The 21,161-nt window shown below is 40.5% G+C and overlaps 1 protein-coding gene across 9 annotated transcripts in view; it reads right to left on the bottom strand.

Annotated features, from left to right (window-relative positions):
- The window catches only part of ARHGAP36 (Rho GTPase activating protein 36), a 152,503-nt gene that overhangs the window by 36,801 nt on the left and 94,541 nt on the right, over positions 1-21,161 (bottom strand). The window contains exon 4 of one of the 9 annotated variants that reach the window (XM_074359866.1): positions 18,745-18,947. The exons of the other annotated variants lie outside the window; for them this stretch is intronic. The gene's annotated coding sequence lies outside the window, so the exon portion shown is untranslated. The remainder of the gene's footprint in view (positions 1-18,744; positions 18,948-21,161) is intronic. 9 annotated transcript variants of the gene reach the window in all.

Below are 21,161 nucleotides of genomic sequence, written 5' to 3'. Positions count from 1 at the left end.
CATATTTTAAGTTAGAAAACTGAGGCAAAAGACAGTAAGTGACTAGCCCAAAGTCACCCAGAGGGAGAGAGATGAGCCAAGACCAGCCTTGAGATCTTTCGCCACCCCCTTCCTGTTCTTTTCCCGTACTCCTCAATAGATCCCAGGAGCTGTCTGTCAGTGTGCTGACACCACTCAGGAAAATGCAAGTTTCATCCTGACACCAGGAAGATAGAGCTACGATTACGCTTTGGTCCCCAAGGAGGCAGAGAAATTGCTTTTAGTTGACAAGTGCATCTCCCACACACATACCCCTCTGGTTGAATGAAAAGATAAAATCAAGTTAAAAATCCCAAATGCTCACTTAATTTTGTAAAGCATTTTGCTCTTTGAGCTAAGGGTAGGCAGGATGATAGAATTTTTTAAGTCTCAAAGTCCTGACAGGGTGGGGAGAAATTGTAGGAATTAAGGGGGAGCACAGAAAAAAAATGTCAGAAATAAGAAAAAGTAGATGATCTTTTAGTTTTGTGCCATAATCAATAAGAGAAAATGGAGTTATCTGGAAAAAGAACTAGGGTGTGTGTTTATGCCTTTGAAAAACTGAAAAAGACGTGAGCCACTGAGATTTCCATTATAGATGAAAATTATGTGGCTTTCAGTAACAAGAGTGTGGGGGCTGAGCAGGGGGACTATCAAGTTCATGGGTTACCAGAGGCCTCCAGGCCTGGGGCAAGGAAAGCTATTGCTCCTGTGCTGTACTAGCTCTGAAGGTCGTCTCTGTAAATAACTTGCCTTCCAATATTTAAGTGTGGCAGCTCCCAATGTGCTCTTGTATGTATTTTCACATCTGAACCTCATACAGCTTGGGAGATTGGCACAACAGAGATTAGCACAAACCCCATTTTATAGATGAGTAAAACGAAGCTTGAGAAAGGGAAGTGACTTGCCCAAGGTCATTCTGCACTTGGACCACTGTTTGTGCCTCCTTCTCTTGTGCTTGGCTCCTATGTAGGCTGAAATCTGGTCTGTAGACCTCAGATACTTCTTGACTCCCTTTGGACTCTAGAGACTGGAGACCTTCCCCTAGCTGAGCACTGCAAAGCCCTTAAAATACTTCCTGGCTAAGAATATCCTTATTTGTAGGAGATATGTGCTGAGGTATCTGCAAGTGGAGTGTCATAATGTCTGCAATACATGAGAAAGAGAGAGGAGAGTGTGAAATTTGGCAAATTGCTAATGAAGGTATGTACAAATATTTGTATCATTCTTTCAATTTTACTGCATGTTAAAAAGTTTGTAGATACAAAATTGGAGGAAATCTCTTCATCTAGGTAGCCACCTCACCTACCTATACTAAAATCTGCGATTCAATGCTACATCCCCTCCCACAGATATTCCATAAGAATGGCCCAGCCCAAAGAACTTCAGAACTAGCTCAGTAGGAGGAACAATCTAGACCTATGACTGGTGTTGATGTCTCAGATGGAGCTTGGGTGGTTGGAAAATGGCTGCATGTACTGAGTGGGAGTTTGGAGTGAGGGATTTGGTGGCAGTGCAGCTAGATGGAAGCCCTAGAGAAAAAGTCCCCCCACAATCTAATCAGAGTTGGAATTTTTCCAAAAAACAGTTTGCTTGTTTTTTAAACTTCAGGGTTCACGTATGAGGACTGGAAGTCTCATTAGAGATCATCTAGTCCAACCTCCTTACATCCTAGGGAGGACACTGAGATCCAGGGAGGGCAAGTGACTTACTCAACATCACCTAGCAAGTTAGTGGCTGAAATGGAACTAGAAGCCAAGTGTCCAGCTTCCTAGTCCAGAGCATGGTCCATTACATCACACTGTCATCTCACCTTAGATTCGTAGGGTTTTGAAATGTCATCTGCCCACCCCGGGACTTGCTCTCTTTAGACCAGCATGGCACTTGGAGGATTTGCAGTCAGCGACAGTCCCTGCCACTGGGAGCAGAGGCAGGCGCCTGAAGATGGCACCTGTCACATCCCATTGGAATGAATGACCTCCCTCTGAAACTGAGATGGGTCAGGTGGAATCTGGGAGTGGCACCTTGAGAGTGGACTTAGGCCAGGCCTGTGTGGTTGGTGCACCATGGACATTCATGGCAAAGAAGGTCATGGAATATGTCCTGAGCACTGTTTGCTGGGGAGTTTTCTACCTGTCTCAGACTCCAAGTGATTTATTGATTATTTTCGGGGCAGCCACTCTCGTTCATTGGTTTAGCTGCCATTACCCCTGAGGGGACTAGGTTGGGGGCAGGGTCTGCCTGCTGCTTCCCTTGGTTTATCTGCTCACAGACTGGTCCATCAGACAGCTTAGCTGGACCCTCATGAGCCTGTCAGGACTAAGGGCATTTGACTGTAGATCATGAGAATTCACATCAGGAGCTGCAGGTGTGAGTGGATGGAGCAAGCAAGAAGTGGACAGAGGAGAAGAAGGGAGAAAAGCAAAAGGGGAGGGAATAAAAGGTGGAGGGAGAAGATAATTCAATGAAGGAATTCTCTTGCACACCAACCGCTGACATTTTTGAGCTTGTAGCTTCGCTCACTTTTAATCGCCTCTTTTGTTAATTGCCGTTGGTCAATGCAAATAAGTCTTCCTCCACTATAACTCAATCCTGGGACAACCCAAGTCTTAAACAGGGGCACAGGGCTAGCTCCAGAGCCCAGTCTTCTCTGCCTAGTGAGTTGTTTGTCCCTCTCTTCTGCATTCCTACACCCCAGACACCGTAGAGATGGTATGTGAACACCAGATCTGGCCCCAGGACTAAACAAACTAAGGGCTTACTTTATCTTTCAAACTGCTTTGGGTCTGGCACCCACTCAAGGCCCCCCTCTCTTGAGTTCTGAGGTGAGGCATTCTCTCCCACTTTCAAGCACCCTGGGCTTAGAACTGCCTTGCTGTTCCACCCTCCAAATCCCAGGAGACTTGTTAGACTGTAAGTTAAGGGGCAAGGCAAAGAGGGGCCATCAGAGCTATACCTGCCTAGGGCCAGAGAACAGCCATGCTAGAGAGGAGGGGCCATACCTTGGGTCAGATCAAGTGGCAGTAAGGCCATATGATGCATTCAACAGGCTATGTGTGTGTGTCAAAGACCTAAATACCAGGCTATATTCAGAAAGTCCTTCTTTTGCCCTCAGTGGAGGAAATATTTGGCCAGATCACAGGACTCTGGGCACCCAGTGCCTTAGCAAATAGCAAGAAAACTCAAGACTCTGAGTGACTTTGGACTCTAATTTTGTTTTCAAGAGGAGCTCCAGGGTGGCAATTTTAGGGAGTAAATTGGGAAGGAAGACACTGTGTGGCATAGGTCTAGGTCACAGATGGCTGGCTCTCCTGGCTGGGCCATGCTCTGGGGCTATGGCTCTCTCCCACTTCCCCAGGGTAAGAGCCACCAGTATACCTCCACCTCCCCCATCCAAATCACACACCTTGCTATCCTCAGAGACTGTCCTTCAAATCTACTCAGTGATAGTGAGATGCCCTGTATGGGGTCAGGAGTAGTAATATTAGTGTCCAAGGCTAGGTTCAAGGACTGAATGCAGAATCTTGGCCTTTCTGGGTTTTTGCTTTTCTTTCCCACTTCAAAGGAAGAAGGGACACTCGCAGGGGTCCTCCTCACTGATGCTCAGCCTCTCATCCTGCTACCATCTCAGCCACCAAAGAGCCTCTCACTCTCTTGTCCTTTCAGCCTTTCCCCTTCCATTGAGCCCTTCACTCTGCCTCCACAGATACCAACCTTCCCCACAAAACACAGTCTTTCCCTCAGCCTTTCTCTACCTGTTCTTGCATCTGCAAAACTTCTCAAATGGATGGCCACTATTTTACTTCTTCCCATTCCACTCCCATTATTGATGGCCTTCATAGCTCCTAAGTTTATATGCAGTAGCCCCATGTCAGTTCTCAATCCTGTTGACAACTTGGCAGCATTTGCACCCCCAGGATCTCTTTCTCTGTTTTGATTGAAAGTCCCTCCTCCCTTAGCTTCACCTCCCCAGTTTCATCTCTCAGACTTCTGCCTATTCAATAACCATCTCTCACCTGCTTATTCATCTTCTCTTTCCCTATGGGTTTCTTCCCCAGTGCCCACGAAGACACTCACACTCTTCTATATGAAAACATCCCTTCTCTGACCCTAGTCCCCTTCCAGCTATCATCCAATCTTCCTTTTCTCAGCCTTATTCCCTAACACCTTCAAAGAGTAGTGTAGACTTGCCCTCCTCACTTTTCACCATATCCTCATTCTTCCGTCCACAGCATATACTACACACACACTCTACTAAGACTCCTCTCACTGCAGCTTCCAATGCCATCTTGGAGGCCTAATCCAAGGGGACATATCCATGTCCTGATTTATGTGCTTTCTCTGCAGAGTGTTATGCTGTGCATCTTTCCCTACTTATGGAAACTCTCTCTTTCCTTGGCTCTGAGGATGCTATGCTGTACTAGTGTTCTTATCAATGATTTCTCCTTCTGGCTCTGCATTCTTCACTGGAACCCTAAATGGGAGCATCCTTCAAGGTCCTGTCTTTAATGTTCTGTTCTTGTGTGCAGGGGATCACCCACTTTAATGGCCTTGATCTCTCCGTATCACTGACAGCACCTAAAATAGTGTCCTGTGTTTAGGAGACACTTAATTAATGTTTACCTAATTAATTAACATTTGTTAATTGCATGAGCCTGGTACATAACAAATGTTTCATGAAGCCTGTTATTGGGGTCTTAGAATTTACAAACTTTTACTGTATATTTGCCTGACTTCATCTTTATAATTACCTGGTAAGGTTGATTCTTTATTATTCCTATTTTTATAAAAGAGGGAGGGGAATGGAGCCAACTTTTGTCTTCTGCCTAGTCTGTGCCAAGTGCTTTATACACATTTTAATTTAATTTTTACAACAGCCCTGTGAAGTAGGTGTTCTTAGCCACATTTTACAGATGGGAAAACTGAAGCTCAGTGAGGTACCCAAGCTCACAAGGAGTATATAATTTACCTCCTCTGCTATTTCATTGTTCTGTAAATTTGATCACACCAAATTTAGGCAGCAATAGTGGAGAGGCATATAAAAGGTATCACAGAATGATATTATAATTATTGTTTACATGTAAGTTTTCTTTTTGAGTTTGCATTCCTGTGAAATGTAATGTCAGACATGTAAGGAGCCGAAGAGGAAAATAAAACTCTTCTATTTCCAAACATTCCCTGCCTTTCCCTCTGCATATTATAATAATAGGAATTGATTATTGAGTGTTTACCATGTGCCAGGCGTTATACTTAGTGCTTTACATGTGTGCTTTCATTTAATCCTCACCACCACTCTATGTGGTATGGGCTACTATTATACCCCAATTTATACAGAAGGTAATTGCACCACATAGGAGTTAAGTAACATGTTCAAGGACCCCTAGTTAGTTTTTGAGGTAATTGAAATTTTAAGTCAGGTTGGTCTGACTCCAAAGCTAATGTTCGCTCAATGCCACTAGGCTGCCTTTCCAAGAGGACAAGGAAACTAAGGCTCAGAGAGATTAAGTGACGTCAGGTCTCCTGACTATCTTATATTTTTCCACTTTGCTCGAGCTGCTTTCATCTCTTTTTTAAAGGGACTGCTTTGTATTGTGAATAATCTATATATGTCCGTGGTCTGTCTCCTTTACCACATTGTCAGCTCTGCCAAACCTCTTTACATCCCTCACAGAGGGTTCTCACTTAATACTTGTCAATTGATAAGGATGGAGCTCGCCTCAGTTGAGAGAATTATTAATAAACCATCAGGGTTTGACAAAGCCCTTCTCATCGCCAAAGGAGTGGAGTCCTTGGTGCTTAGGAGTTGTATCAATTCCTCGCCTTCCGCAGCTTGAAGTCAGGAGCCCACACTCCCCGCCTCTGCGTGGCATCCATTCTCCAGGGAGCCTCAATAGTGTCAGAATCATTTCAGTGAAGGCTGAATTATGTGTGTGACTCTGGGAGGATGAGGTCTTAGTAAAGGGGGAGAAGAATACGAGCTGTGATTCTGCATGCAGGTGGATCCTGGGGATGTTTCTTGCCATGTGAGATGGTGTGTCAACCTCTAGCAACCACACTCCATAGAACGAGATTAAAAGATTGTTACTGCTATTATTGGGAGTATTAACAATCATTCTTACATTTGTACAGTGAACTTCCATTTATGCAAATGCCTTATGCACAAAATTTCATTAGTTTTAGTTTGTTCTGGCCTTCCACAAAACCTCTTTGGCTTCAGTATTCTCCAAAGAAAAAGTCCTCTGCCTGGCTTTTGAGTAAGGGAACCTCCCGAGGGAAACTGACAGCTGAGATCCTGAGAAGGTGAATGGTAGCCAGCTATAATTGAAGGCCAACAATTGACCCTGCTGAGTAACATGCTGCTGAGACATGTTTAGGGCCTGTGCCCCAGCCTTCTTCCTTCTCTTCTTCTATTCCCAGAACTGCAGAACCAGCCAGTCCTCCCAGCCCAAACAGGATCCTTAGCTCCTCCCACCCTCAGAATTCACCCTTCCAGCTCCCTTCCCCCATCAGTGGCCTCAGAAATGCCTCTGTGGAAGCTGGCTCATCAATTATCTCTCCTCCTCCTCCAGACCAATTTTCTTATGCATTTGCATGAGTTCACTCAGCATCCTGCAAAGAGACAGGCAGTAGTAATAATCATAGCTAATACTCATGGAGCTTTACTATGAGCCAGGCACTATATTAAGCACTTTACATGCATAATCTCTCTTCATCTTCATAAACAGTCCTATGAGGAAGGTTTATTAGGATCCCATTTTATAGAGGAGAAAATTGAGGTTCTGAATAAGTAAGCAATATGCCCAAGGCCATATAGCTAGCTAATGCAGAACCAGGATTTAAACCCAGGTCTGTCTGACAATGAACCTCTATAGTATACACTCTCTCAGTACTGGGCATTCATTTCCAAGACAGGTGAGATCCAGAGATCAGAAGGCCATCTAGCATTCAGAGGAAAGAATCTCAGGAAGTCAGTAAAATAGACTTTTCCTCCCATTTCTGCCAGTAACAAGCTAGATGACTCTGGGTGAGTCACTTAAAAGCCCCTGCTTCTGAATATACAAGCAGGGTCCACAATGTGTGAGATTCAGAAGTGATGAGCCAAGGAAGGCTAATCTCCTCCAAATTTATAAAGTTTAAAAGCACCATACAAATGCAAAGTGTTCTTTATCATAATCCTTAACATTATTATTCCAGCCTATTCATCTACCAATGAACCTGGGATAGAGTCCTGGCTCTGCCCCTGGACTCTGGTGCCATTTAAGTGCCAAGACAAATGGTCTTAGGGAGTCAGGGTGATCCATTATCCGGATATGGATTATTTCTCAGGAGTAAATCGTTAGCCCTGTCGAGCAGCTGATGAATTCTCCCATCGCACCTGGGGGCTCATTGCTCTGCATGGGACGTGAAAGGAATGCAAGCAGCAGCTAGAGTTGCAGTGTGACTGTGCAGACAAGGTCTTGGAGGCAGGGAACAGGGAAGTTCCCATTAGATTCCAGGGAGCAGCAAGAACCCTACCCACGTGTGAATAATAAGAAAGATAATGAACCACACACACCCACATCCCGGCCCTGAGCAGAAAAAGATAACTTCTTCTCTCTCTTGATGTTTAAAGCATGTTTGGGGAAGACAAAGCACAAAAGAGATTGACAGATTAATACACAAGAAGCTACTGACAGAAGAAGAATGGGCAACAGAAAGGAAAACATAAAGAAAAAAAAATGGAGAAAGACAGGGATAAAAAGAGACAGAGAGATAGAGAGAAAATGAATAAAATTTAAAAAAACACAAAAAAGAGAGTCAAGAAGTGAGAGAAATAGAGTAAAAAGAGAAATCCAGAAAGAGGAACTAAAAGAAAAGGAAGAAAGAAAAACAATAAGGAAGAAGCCCCCCAAAAAGGAGGGGAGATAAACAGAGAATGAAAGAAAAGTTGGGGTTTTCATTTTGCTTTGCCTATTTGCATCTTTTCTATTTTGCTGTGTGGCAGACATGACTTCACTGTGCTGCCTCAGGGCAGATCTTAAGAATGGTCAGAGTCCCAAAATGGCATGAAACTAGAAATGAACCACAGAAAGAGAAACAAACAAACAAAAATGATTGCACAGAGACTAAACAATATGCTACTAAAAAAGCAATGGGTCAATGATGAAATCAAAGAGGAAATTTAAAAATACCTTGAGACAAATGACAATGAAAACATAATCACACAAAATCTATGAGGTGCAGCAAAAGTAGTCCTAAAAGGGAAGTTCATAGCGATATAGGTCTTCCTCAAATAATGAAGGAAATCTCAAATGAAAAACCTAACTTACTACCTAAAAGAATTTAAAAAGAACAACAAAGCCTAAAGTCAGCAGGAGGAAATAAATAATAAAGATCAAAAAGGAAATAAATAAAATAGAGATTAAAAAAATAGAAAAATCAGTAAAACCAAGAGCTGATTTTTTGAAAGAGTAAACAAAATGGACAAACTTCTGGCCAGGCTCACCAAGAAGACAAGAGAGAGGATCCAAATAAATAAAATAAGAAATGAAATTGTAATTGACTGTACTTCAATTTTAAAAAAGGAAAAAAAGAATATGAAAATGAATATATGTATATATCTGCATGACAGGGACATTATACTGTACACCAGAAACTGACAAATAGTAACTGACTATACTTCAATTAAAAGAAACTTTCCTGTTGGAAAAAAAAGAAATGAAAGAGGAAAAATAATCACCGACACCACGGATATACAAAAAATATGAATAAACATATGCCAACAAAAAAATACGAATAAACGTATGGCAACAAATTGAACAGCCTAAAGGAAATGGACAAATTTCTATAAACATACAGTCCACCAAAACTGAATCAAGAAGAAATAGACAACTTGAACAGATCAATCGATCACTAGAAGTGAAATAGAATCTGTAATTTAAAAAGAAAAAAGAAAAAATTCCCTGCAAACAAAAGTCCAGTGCCAGATGGCTTCACTGGGGAATTCTACCAAACATGCAAAGAAGAAATTATATTGATCCTTCTCAAAATCTTCCAAAAGACTGAAGAGGAAGGAATACGCCCAAAGTCATCCTACAAAGCCTCCATCATCCTGACACCAAAACCAAAGACACTACCAAAAAAGAAAATTACAGGACAATATCTTTGATGAATATAGATGCAAAAATTCTCAACAAAATATTAGCAAACCAAATCCAACAACACATAAAAAAGATCACATACTACGACAAAGTTGGATTCATCCCAGGGCCACAAGGATGGTTCAATGTATGCGAATCAATCAATGTGATATACCACATCAACAAAAGAAATAACAAAACCGCACGATCATCTCAATCAATACAGAAAAAACATTTGATAAAATTCAACATCCATTCTTGATCAAAATTCTTACCAAAGTGGGTATATAAGGAACATATCTCAACATAATAAAAGCTAGTTATGATAAACCCACAGCCAACATAATACTCAACAGTGAAAAGTTGATAGCCTTTCTGTTCGACATAGTATTGCAAGTCCTAGCCACAGCAATCACACAAGAAAAGGAAATAAAAGGGATCCAAATAGGAAGGGAAGAGGTAAAATTGTCACTATATGCAGATGACACAATACTATATATAGAAAACCCTAAATATGCCACACAAAAACTACTAGAACTGATAAACAAATTCAGCAAGGTAGCAGGATACAAGATTAACATACAGAAATCTATTGCATTTCTTTACACTAACAATGAAATATCAGAAAAGGAAAGTTTTTAAAAATCCCTTTAAAATTGTTTTTAATTGAAGTATAGTCAGTTTACAATGTTGTGTTAATTTCTGGTATACAACATAGTGATTCAGCTCTACATATATGTACTCCCTTTCATATTCTTTTTCATTATAGGCTACTACAAGGTATTGAATATAGTTTCTTGTGCTATACAGAAGAACCTTGCTGTTTATCCATTTTACATATAGTAATTTGTACCTGCAAATCCCAAACTCCCAATTTATCCCTCCACTCTTGCCTTTCTCCCCTGGCAACCACAAGTTTGTTTTCTATGTCTGTGAATCTGTTTCTGTTTTGTAAATCAATTCATTTGTGTCATTTTTCTAGATTCCACATATAAATGCTATATGGTATTTTTCTTTCTCTTTCTAGCTTACTTCACTTAGTATGACAATCTCTATCTATGTTGCTGCAACTGACATTATTTCATTCATTTTTATGGCTAAGTAGTATTCCATTGTGTGTGTGTGTGTGTGTGTATATATATATATGATATTATATATATGTATGTATATGTATATATTATATATATTTTGGATATATGCCCAGGGGTGGGATTGATGGATCATATGGCAAGTCTATTTTTAGTCTTTTGAGGAATCTCCATACTGTTTTCCTAATGGCTGCACCAAACTACATTCCCATCAGCAGTGTAGGAGGGTTCTCTTTTCTCCACAGCCTCTCCAGCATTTATTCTTTGTGGAATTTTTAATGATGGCCATTCTGACTGGTGTGAGGTGATACCTCATTGTAGTTTTGATTTGCATTTCTATAATAGTTAGTCATATTGAGCATTTTTTCAGGTGCCTATTGTCCATTTGTATGTCTTCATTGGAGATATGTTTGTTTAAGTCTTCTGCCCATTTTTTTGATTGGGTTGTGTATTTTTTTAAAACAATCTCTTCTAAAATCACATTAAAAATACTTAGGAATAAACCTGACCAAGGAAATGAAAGCCTTATACGTGGAGAACTATAAAACACTGATTAAGGAAATTGAAGATGATTTAAAGAAATTGAAAGATATTTCATGCTCTTGGGTTGGAAGAATTAACATTGGTAAAAATGGTCATACTACTCAAAACAATCCACAGATTTAATGCAATCCCTATCATATTACCCAGGACATTTTTCACAGAACTAGAACAAATAATCCTAAAACTTACATGGAATCACAAAAGATTCAGAATTGCCAAAGCAATCTTGAGGAAAAAGAACAAAGCTGGAGGCATAATCCCCCCGCCCAGACTTCAAATAATACTACAAAGTACAGTAATAAAAACAGCATGATATTGGCACAAAAACAGACATACGGATCAATGGTACAGAATAGAGAGCCCAGAAATAAACCCACACCTCTGTGGTCAATTAATCCTTGATAAAGGAGGCAAGAATATACAATGGAGAAAAGAGTCTTTTCGGTAAGTGGTATTGGGAAAGCTGGACAGCCACGTGTAAATCAATGAAGTTAGAATATTCCCTCACACCATACACAAAAAATAAACTCAAAATGGCTTAAAGATTTCAACATAAGGCAGGGCACCATAAATCTCCTAGAAGAGAATATAAGCAAAACATTCTCTGAAATAAATCGTAGTAATGTTTACCTAGGTCAGTCTCCCAGGGTAATAGAAATAAAAGCAAAAATAAACAAATGGGACCTAATTAAACTTATAAGCTTTTGCACAGCAAAGGAAACCATAAGCAAAACGAAAAGACAACCTGTGAACTGGGAGAAAATATTTGCAAATGATGCGACTGACAAGGGTTAATTTCTCATACAGCTCAATAACAAAAAAAACCAAACAACACGATCAAAAAATGAGCAGAAGGCCTAAACAAACATTTCTCCAATGAAGACATAGAGATGGTCAATAGGCACATGAAAAAATACTCAATAGCACTAATTATCAGAGAAATGTAAATCAAAACTAAAATGAGGTATCTCCTCACACCAGTCAGAATGTCAATCATCAAAAAAAACCTACAAATAATAAATGTTGGAGAGGCTGTGGAGAAAAGAGAACCCTCCTACACTGTTGGTGGGAAGGCAGTTTCGTGCAGCCATTATGGAAAACAGTATGGAGATTCCTCAAAAGACTAAAAACAGACTTGCCCTATGATCCTTGGGCATATGTCCCAAGAAAACTCTCATTTGAAAAGCTACAGGCAACCCAATGTTCATAGCAGCACTACTTACAATAGCCAACACATGGAAGCAACCTAAATGTCCATTGACAGATGACTGGATAAAGAAGATGTGATACACACACACACACACACACACCTTGGAATACTACTCAGTCATAAAGATGAATGAAATAATGCCATTTACAGCAACATGGAGGGGCCTGGAGATTGTCATACTAAGTGAAGTAAGTCAGAGAGAGAAAGACAAATATCATATTAAATCATTTACATATTGAATCTAAAAAGTGATATAATTATTTGCAAGACAGAATGAGACTCACTGACATAGAAAACAATCTTATGGTTACCAAAAGGGAAAGAGGATGGAGGGATAAATTAGGAGTTTGAGATTAGCAGATACTAACGACTATATATAAAATAGATAAATGGCAAGGTCCTACTGTATAGCACAGGGAACTATATTCAATATCTTGTAATAACCTATAATGAAAAAGAGTATGAAAATGAATATATATGTATAACTGAATCACTATGCTGTATGCCAGAAACTAACACAACATTGTAAATCAACTATACTTCAATTAAAAAAAAAAGAATGGTTAGAGTCACCAGGTGTCCCTCCTAGCTCAGAAAGCTCCCTTCAACTTCTACCATAAGTCATTCTTTGGGGGTAAAGCATTGAAAGCAGAAACAGAAAAGTAGAGACAATCTACCAAAATAAAAGCCACAGATACAGAGTGCTAAGCACATAGAAAAACACATGCATACATATGCACACACACATACGTGTGCAAAGTCAGACAGACACAGACACATTCTGAGGTTAAACATGTATATAGGTGCTGAAAGACTTGAGACGTAGGTAGGGACAGACCCACAGCAGACAGGTATCAGCAGAGTCAACCTGAACACATGGATAGACACTGGCAGAAACTGACAAGAAACTAGATACTCTGCTGTGAAAGATGACACAGAGGCACAGAAAAAGATAGACACACAACCAGACAGGTGCAGAAGCAGACATCAGGCAGGGTGGGAAAATGAGATTCTACTTTAGCTCTGCTCTTCTTCTCTCCTCTTTACCTTCATGAAGTACCCCAACAGGGCATTTACCCACCTGTGTCTTCTGCCCTCAGGATTTTCCTCTTGCCTTTATTGGTAGCAATGTGTTTTACTTAAGTAAACTCGCTCCTACTAATGAATCTGTTAGTTACTGTGTCATTCATCCCAGGGAACAGATGTCCCTGAGCAGTTTAAATGGCCATATCTAAAAGGCCCCTTCAGGCATGAGTTTAAATGGTAGAATATCAGGTTCTGTGACTAAGACAGATTTGGAGTCCGTTTTTTTTTTTTTTTTCCCAAGACTAGGAATTTTTCCCCCTAGTGTTCCCAAATCCTTTTTAACTTCATTGGACTTCCCTTTTCTCCTCTACAGTTTGAAGCAAATGAGAAGGGGATGCCAAGCAGCAAGATCTAATGCCTGCACCTCTACTTGAAATGAGAGGAGCACCGTAAGATTTCACTGGATAAAAAGTATTTCTTGCAAAACAAAAGTTTGAAAATCTCAGAGTTACACAGGGCCGGATGACTTCTAAGGGTCCTTCCAGCTCTGACATTCTAGGATTTTATGACTAAGAGCTAATTCGTTCAAATCTAAACCCGCAGTAATTGGACAAAACTTGATTGAATTTTCCGAGCAAACACAGCGTCACTGTCTGCCCCAATAAATATTTAGCCATGGTCCCAGTTTATTGATTTTGTGCAGTATCAATATTTCTTGGCATGGTTTCTGACACTGTCTGGTAGACCTACAATGATGTGAAACATGCAGGTTTAAGATGCCCTCCCAGGAAAGCCACAGATAGTTGTTGGTGTGTTCATCTGGCTCAGGCTGACACCCAGAATGTACAACCCCTCTGGATCATGCTGGGCACATGGAGGGGTAAGACAACTGCTTTTGAAAGGAGCATAGTGCTTGGATGGGTGGATTAAGTTGGCTTAGAAGCTCAGAAATAATGTAGCCAAGTGATCACAAAGAGAACCTAAGTGAATGGGGCTTGCTTTGTGCAGCTCTACCTTGATGATGGGAAACATCCCTTGGTGCCTCTGTCTCACTTACTATTCATTTATTTATTTATTCATTCATTCTACAATGAGTTCTTTCTTGGTGCCAAGTTCTGTGCTACAGCTAGGGATACAGACATGAACAAGATACAGTCAAATATCTCTCAAATATCTTATTTATGAACAGTCAGGGGGGCAGTATATGCACGAATGCCGAGAAATACTGATGCTGCTCAGCATCAACAAACTTAGGCTATGGATAAATATTTACGAGAAGAAATAATTTGGTAGGAATATTACAGTATATGCACACTTTTAATTATTCCCACTGTCAAAACTGATGAATCAGAGACCTTTTTCTGTATGCAGTATTCAAGATGCATGGAAGTCTTGTAATTAGTTCAGGTAAAATAACCTGATTGTTTTCTAAGTGCAACTCTAAAAAGTATAGGATAACTTAATATTTTTTATTTATCTTTTAGTTACACATTCTTGGTGATGGGGTTTCATTTGTGGTGATTGCTTGAGAGCATTGTTTGTTTGTTTGTTTTTGAGAGAATTAAGGCATTTACTGGAAGAGAAGGGAAGATTCATTCCTCTCTTTGCTGCTGCCATGGCACTAACCCTGTCATTTCCAGAGACACATTTGTGTAAGTTTGTTGTCTTGGTCGTTCATTCTTTTGTTTATTTGGTCTTTGATCCATTCACCAACCATACACCAAGCACCTTTTCTGAAGCATGTACTAGGTCCAATGTAGGGACACTAGAGAGATTTAGACATAGCCCTGCCCTTGAGGGTCATACATTCCAGAAGGGAACCAACCAATAACTTGAGGACTTTATCAGGAATGCTGTAGCAGAGGTGTGCACAAAGGGAAGCTATGAAGATCAAGGACTAAGCTATGAGGGTATCTGGAGAGGCTTTAAGAAACAAAGTGATCCATTGGTGGGGGTAGGTCTGAAGGTCAGCCCAATTCATCACTGTGGGGCTACACAGAGCCATCCTCATTCCCCAAATTCTTTTTTTTTTTTATTAGTAGTATGTATTTGTAAGAGTGACAAAGCTGCACATCAAGCAGATCAGTCTGTGGCTGGGGTTAGCTCAGTAGCCTGCATCAGTTTAACTTCCTTCAATTTAAGATGAAATATATTCACTCCTTTTAAAAAACATAGTGAAGGGGTTGGTCAGAGACTGGTTCCTATCCTTTAACTCCAGCTTCTTGAAATCAGACTTTGCTTGCCCACTCTATACCCCTATCTAGCAGAATTCTCTCATGGGTGCAAACAGGTTTGAGTAGTACTGGGTACCGTGGTGGCTTTCAAATTATTCACATTCCAAAAGAGCCTTAATGATTTCCAAGATAATTGGTTATAGAAATAAGTCCTTCTAAAAACCCAGCAATAGAATGTTCGTGATGCCACAGGATGATTCAGAGCATTTGGCCTTAATTACTTTGATTGTCCGCCAGGATTTAATATATGAATATTACATTGAGATCTTCAATTTAATTTCTTGTGTAAATGGATTGTGGCAGAATCCTGTAATCCTGGAACTGGCACATAATTCAGCGTGGGAGACACTATCTTAACTCATCTCATTACTCAAGCCATTTGTTGTCCTTCAGGCTTTGACAGCCAGGAGATGGGAAAGTAGCAAAGGTGATGTGATCTCTCAACTTGGGTCCAGACAGACATGAGCCATAGTCTCTACCGACTACGTTGTTACACAGACACAGACAACACTTATTTTCAAAAGCAAAAAATATACTCTTGTCAATGTACAGCTGCATGCCCTGATCTTTCTTAGCATAGTGGAGTGGGAAAAGCTGGGATACACGTGCAAAAGGCACAGGTTCTAGTCCAAGATTGGCCACGAACTTACAGTATGACCCTGGGAAAGTCCTATAATTTCCTGCCTTGGGCAAGTCCCTTAATTTCTCTGGGCATTCGATTCCTCATCATTAAAGAGAAAACTACATCATCTCCAAGTGCTTTCCAGAGTGAAGATTTTCTGATCTATGAGTAGCACATGGCAAATTTGACAATCTTGGCACCAGGGCTGAAGTAAGATTGTTTCCATTCATCCCGTGAATAATAAGCAGCCCCCCAAGAATGGGAAAAATCAAAAGGTAGGAAGGAAGAAAGACAGGGGCAGGGAAGATCAGTTGAAGGGAGAGACAGAAAAAGGAAGAGAAGGTGAAGGAAACAGTCTTGCAGTGTTAGCAAGGTGTCCCCCAGGGCTTGTGTGAGCTTGTTAAAGCCTTAGGAAAATGGGGGTCATTTGGGCCCTGAGAATCTAATGGAAATTAGAGGAAGAAAATAAGACTCAAAAGTATTAAATGGGAATCCCAGTACTGGAGAATTTATTTGTAATACATATAAAAGATAAAGAGCTTGCATCTAGAATGCATAAAGAACCTCTACAAACGAATAAGAAAAGGGCAGACAATCTAGCAGGAAAAAAGTGGGCAAAATATTTAAAAAGGAAAAAGAGTATATCCAAAAGGCCAATAAACATATGAACATGTGCTCAACTTTATTAGTCACCAGAGAAATGCAAATTAAACCTCAGTGAGATACCACCACACACCCACCAGAATGATTACAATTTAAAAAGCTGACTACATTAAGTGTTGATAATAATTTGGAGCAATGGAAGAGTGTAAATTGGTATAACACTTTGGAAAACTGTTTAGCAGCATCTACCAAAGGAACATATGCAGCCCCTATGACTCAGTGATCCCACTACCAACAGAAATGCATGCACATGTGCACCAAAAGTCAAACAAAAATATCCACAGTAATATTAGTCATAATAGCTCCAAACAGAAAATGGTTCATATGCCCATTACAGTAGAATGCATAAATAAACTGTGGCATATTCACAAAAGGAAATATTATACAGCAATGAGAAGGAACAAAATAAGCTTCCTGCAATAGCATTAGCATGGATGAATCTCACAAACATAATGCTGAATGAAAGTAGCCATACACAAGAGAGTACATAGTTAATGATTATATAAAAATCAGTAACTGGTAGAACTATAGTGTTTAGGGATACATACTAAGGAGCACAAGTATAAATAAAATCACAGAAGTGATTTATGTAAGAGTTAGAATAGTAACTTTTAGGAGGTGGGAAAAGATTGTGATTAGGGAAGGGACACAAGGTGAGCATCAGGGGTGCTGATGATATTCTACTTTTTGATTGGGTTATAATTAACGGTGGTATTTCATTGACTAAGCTGCACATTTATGATTTATGTCTTCTTCTTTATGTGTGGTATATTTCACACACACATGCAAGTAAAAAGCTTTACAAATACAAAGGTAGGAAAAAGCTAAAGACACCTTTGTCTCAGGCTAATGTGACTGCAAGTTCTATGCATCCTCTCAGGACCCTGCCTCCAGCTAATGGGATTCTAGACTTAAGACAAAGAGAGAGCCAAGATTGTGTCCCATTCCTCTCTGTATCCATCTGTCACAATTCTCCATCTTTAATGCCAGACTGACCCACACTTGTACCTAAACAGCTGCCAGACAATTGACAAATCAAATAGTCAAATTTATCAGCCAAAGCCAATAGTCAACAGATACTGTGCCTGCTACTATCTAGGCCCTTTCTCATTCCTCCCATTCTTAAACTATTCCTGTTCCATTTCAATTATATTTTCTCCTGAGTCTTCATTTTGTCTTCTGTTTTCAGCTTTGTTCATGCCCTTTGGACCAATGACTGAGGGACCCAACTGGGGTTCCTTGGCTGGAACCTCAGCAAGCCCTCCCTCTCCAAAGACTTGAATATCTACTCCCTTCACTGTGCAGTTTCCTCTGCTCCTGGCCGACTCAGTTAGGGTATCTACCCCCACCTTAGCCCCATACCTTACAGGGCTAAAGTGCCTTATCCAAAACCAGATATGTTTCATAACTGAGAATTTGGGAGATTTTGTCAAGGTGTTCCTGTGTATTTTCCTATATTACATAATACCCCTTGCAGGTTGTAGCATAGTTGCCCATAACCAAATACATGAATATTTCTGTTATAAAATACATGAATATTCATACTGAGACAAATAAAGACTACTAATATTTTAACATGAGTTAAAATGAGTTTTAGCATCAAACTTGTGAGAAATTTTTTTTCAGAGCTTTGTGGTTTTGGAAGTACAAATAAGGGCTAATGATCTGTAGTAGGAACCCCATGCTTGTTTGGTGGATGGATGGATGCAATACATTACATATGTTTATCCTCCTAAATAAGTAACAAATGTGCACTTAACAAGAGTCTTCATAGTTTTATTTAACCAAGGATACTCAATTGTGGGCACGTTAGAATCCATTGCTGGTAAGAGGAACACTATTAGAAAAATCCGCCACACAAGTCTGCCACCACATAATGGATGACCTGCTATGGCTCAGGTGGCCACCCTGGACCAATCAGTGGCCACTTGTGTGCATAAATCCACCAGCCTTTTTCCTGACTATAGAGCTGTGGGTGAAGTAGGCCTAATTAGAAATAAAATATGGGCATGGCAAGTATCTGAAGCTATTATGCTGGGTCCAATGTGAAAGAATGGATGGGATACATGTATCTTCAGCTGATTCTCCTTAAATAATACTGCTTTCAACCATGCTTTGCAAAGTATTCAGTGGTAGTGAGTTTGAAATCGCCCTACCCAGGAAGTACTCAGAGTGCATGGAGTTTATATTGCTACTTAAGGGCAGAGATAGGTGTTTTTACCTCAAATCACCTGGAGGCAGGCGTACTCTATCCTGTTGTACTGAGATGTTCCAGAGGCAAAGCAGGGAGTTCCAGAAGGGACTAGCAAGGGACTAGAGCATGAGTCAAAGCCAAATCTTCAGGCTCCACCAACCAGGAGACCCCAAGGAATCATGGGAAAATTCAGCAGGATAAAACCATGCAGCTACTTCCAGGACCAATGCCTAGAGGGGAAACCCAAAGAGGCAGAGGAATTCAACGAGATGTTAGGCTCAGTCTCAGAGCTCTAAGACACTTGGGCTGTTTTCTCCTAGGAAGTGCAGACTAGGAGTTACTAGTTCACTATCTCCCATAGCAATGCCTGAGGCTTTTCAACCTTAAAACAAGGGGACAGGACTTACATGATCTCTAGGTTCTCTTCCTGCTCTAGTTTTCAGCACCCATGAATCTTTTATTTTCTTTTAAAAAATGCTTATTGTTTCTCATAAAAGAAATGCACATTCCTTGTTGAAATTTTTGGAAATTAGATAAATATGTGGAAGTTTACACTCATTTATCACCTTACCTCTTGCACACTTGACTGTTTGTCCTTTTTGCTTGCTTGTTTTATTTTCCATTTCTCTATATAATCGTGATCGTAGAGTTTTGTATTTTGAGTTACACACTTAAGTATATTGTATTTCCACATCATTACAAAAGCTATGATTCTACTCTAATTTGAATATCTACCAGGCATTGAGAGACACACTAAAAAGTATAAAATGTGTACTTTGCCCTTATGGAACTTATAATCTGGTTAAGAAGATGAGACTAATGTGCATGAAACCGATATTGAACAATATAAAATGGAATACAATTAAATGTCATTTCTTAGGATAGGCTGGAAGGACAGTAAGAATCCAAAGGAGGGAGAGATTGATGTGGACAACAGTAGTGAAGGAAGTCTGCCAGAGAAGGCAGGACTTATGTTGCCCAATGGAGGATAAGAAAAGGAGAATGAGGAAAGAAGGAGTATCAAACAAACAAACAAACAAACAAGCAATTGAGGGAAGTTGGACTGAACAATCAAATTCCCCTTATGCTTTGTTGTTGTTAATGATACAGAGGTACCCATGGCCAGGATTTCAGGACTCTCCAGGGGCTAATCTTACATATGAACAAATAAACCCAGGTCTCTAACCTAAAAGGGATTTGGAGGACAAACATATGAAAAATGAAGCACTCAGATTAATATGGCATTAGCTTAGGCTCAGACCTCTTTCAGTTTAGTAACTGACTTGCTTATTTGTTGCATCTCAAGCAGTGATGGTTCAAACACCATGGTGCTAGTGACTAGAGTCCCCAGTTGGACAACTTCCTACGGAGATAGCTGATTACATGATTCCAGAGCCCTGGTAACAGGCAAATCACTACTGTGGGTTGGTAATCACAAGAAGAGAAAAATGAGAGAATGCTTATGACACCAGCCTCCTTCTCCAACCACTGAAGACACAGCTGAAGACTCATTGAGAAAGTTAATTAAGCCACACATATGTGGTCTGAAGAGCTCCCCAGTAGGACTAGGAGTTTCTCAGGGGCAGAAAACCTGTGCTTTGAAAAACAATAGAAATGTACCCTTACATGAAATACCACAGTTCTAGATCCATTTGTGTCAGAAGGTGCCCTTGCCTATGGTCAGGAGACTTGCCACTAATTAGCTATATGACTTTGACCAAATTCCATTACCTCTCTGAGTTCACCTCATTTTTCTTCTTCATCTGTAAAATGGGAACTATTCCAAAGTTCCCTTTTTGGCACAAAAATTCTATGAATCTATGATTTTTTTAGACTATCACAGCCTTTCATATTTCAGGAATCCCCTAAGACAATGCAAATAATCCTGAGAAAAGGCTACTTCTTACCCTTGTGTTGCCAGTCACCACCATACCTGGGAATCGAAGTCCTTTGGGGAATGGGACCAGGAGAGCGAGCAGACCCAGCCCGAGGGGAGAGGCACAGAAAGGAGAAATGGGTGGGCCCCCAAGATGTCACCAGTTAAGCAGAGGGGAGGATCTTGATATCTCCTCCTCTATCTGCCTCTCTCCTGAGTGCCCAGCAGCAGGCTATGCCTGACTGCATGCCTACGTAGGTGCCTGCTCACCACAGGATGCCCTGGCTGCCAGCATGCTATTCCAAGCCAATAGGAGAACCCTGAGGTGAAGTACCCTGGGGCCAATCATAGGTGGAAGTATCTCTTTAATGGCCAGAGAGACTGCATCTTTGGCTCTTTTTCATTGGTTCAGGCCAAATGAAGGCTCTCTGGACTCTCAGCCAATGCTGAGCCATCAGCTAACAGGAATGTGCTCAGCTGCTGGATCCTGTTTTCCTCTAAGGCTGATGGGTAGCCCTCCGTCAGGGGCTGCCCATCTCCCCATTGTCATCCCTGATTGAAAACTTTT

This window comes from Camelus bactrianus, chromosome X (genome assembly GCF_048773025.1).
Source record: "Camelus bactrianus isolate YW-2024 breed Bactrian camel chromosome X, ASM4877302v1, whole genome shotgun sequence".
NCBI classification, from domain to species: domain Eukaryota; kingdom Metazoa; phylum Chordata; class Mammalia; order Artiodactyla; family Camelidae; genus Camelus; species Camelus bactrianus.
This window is presented reverse-complemented; position numbering and strand designations above follow the sequence as displayed.